This window comes from Austrofundulus limnaeus, unplaced genomic scaffold (assembly GCF_001266775.1).
Source record: "Austrofundulus limnaeus strain Quisiro unplaced genomic scaffold, Austrofundulus_limnaeus-1.0 Scaffold65, whole genome shotgun sequence".
Lineage (NCBI taxonomy): Eukaryota > Metazoa > Chordata > Actinopteri > Cyprinodontiformes > Rivulidae > Austrofundulus > Austrofundulus limnaeus.
Window position 1 is genome coordinate 1,249,941 of NW_013952467.1, and position 1,970 is coordinate 1,251,910.

A 1,970-nucleotide genomic window follows, 5' to 3' on the forward strand; every position below is an offset into this window, starting at 1 on the left:
CTCTCTCTCTCTCTCTCTCTCTCTCTCTCTCTCTCTCTCTCTCTCTGTGTGTGTGTGTGTGTAGAAAGATGTGATATGTGCATGCATGTGTGCAAGGCTGATTAGACATGGCCATTACCAGGCCATCCTGGGTGGGCTGGCTAGAGACAAAACTTGGCACTGTCACATAGGCAGTGTGATGAAGCCATGATATGATGGCATGCTGCCAGTGGAAGAATAAACATAAACACATTTTCACTCAATGCTAACTTTTAATTTAGGTCACTCACTTCCCGTGCTTGGGGTCCTTAATGCTTTTGTTGTCCCACAATCAGCTCAAAAGACTCCACTGCAGATGACCGTGATCACATCAGGGATAATTAGATTGGGAAAAGCCCATCCATCAAGTTGTTTTATTTTTAGTTTTTAGTCTTGCAAATCAAAGTTGCTGCTCAGCTAAAAAAAAAAGGCCAACCAGGTAAAAAAAAACAAAACAATGGAGACGAAACAAACTTTCACTCTTCTTAGCTTTATWTGGTAAATGAGCTTTACAAAATAGCCTCTGTTCGTTTTTAGTGAGTCTGTGAAAACTTTGTACTTGTATTGAATGAAACAGTTTTATTTGTCTGCCACTCAATTTATTCAGCTGATTTCAGCCCAGTTTATGTGCCTCTCCTGTTCCTGCTCTCAGTGCTGAGAAGGTTCATTAAAGATGGAAAACYGCAGCAGTGGGGAGCTGGGAAAAGACGTGACCTCAACACCACCATCGCCTCTACTTCCTTCATGCCTCGCTGCTGCAGATACTTGGGCTAAACTCCTGTGACAAAAAAAAAATTAAATAAAAAAAATTATAGACTAGATTGCTGAGGAGGAGTAGAGAGAGAGAAAAAAAACTAAAGATGTAGAGGATAAGGATTGGAGGTGGAGGAGATGATGAGCATGCAAGAAGACGTGGAAAAATGCTGTTTGATTTTCACTGAGAGGCCTTTTTATGGGCTTTCTTCTTTTTTAATGTGCTGCTTAAAGCCACTCACATAAAAACTGGAGAATTTCTCCCAGGACGGAAACATTTTGCCTACTCATTTACAGGGTGGCTTCTCATGCACATCACTCTAAATTCCACATTTTAAATAATTACCGCATAAAATTTACAAGATAAGCTGACAGGGAGTGTGTTTTCATGTGTACAGTAATCTTTATYAGAGAATATCAGCTTTGGTGCAGCYTAAATAAATTTGGCACTGTCAATCAGTGGGGGTGCAATCCCCCCCTCCTGTTCTTTTGTTTCCTGTCCCTTGCTCCGTGTGTTCCCATTGATGTTGTATCTTCTCTGTTCTTTCCCCCTGACTGGAGAGATTTAGGCTAATTAAAATGCCTGCCAGCTTTCATCGATTCCCCCTGCTCTCTTTTCCACTCCTTGATCCTCACATCCGGCTAAAAACTAGAAAAAAACTCCTTGCCCTTGCACTAACGACCGGTCTCAGACAGCATGTGCAGTTTCCTTAATTTGTTGGGTGTGGCAACCTGACTGCTCCCAGAGATGAGTTTCATCTATGTGGGCTAAAAATTTAAGTCCAGTATTGTCTCTCCTCTGCCTGGTTTCTCTAATTCTCTGATTGTGACCCACTCAGGTCAAAGGCTGTCACCCAAGCCTGGTCACAGGTGCCTGAGCAACCGTGAGGTTGATGTGATTGGAAGATTTAGAATGAGAGGGGGTGTGGACTTCAATGACATCAAAAGGAGAAAGTAAGTCAAAAGTTGGATCAGGAGATCATCACAAGGTTGACCTGAGTGAAGGAGCTGCCCCTCGATAAGATGTCAACTATACAACTAAATAATAAATGGTTGCTTTTCTTCAGCAAATATGTTGGTGGATTCTCAGTCATAAACCAAAAAAGTAACTAAAAGAAACTAAGCAACTGGACTTCAACTTTGCAACTGAAGTTGACTTTAGTTTTTTGATCTTTAGCAAATTATATACTGTATATATA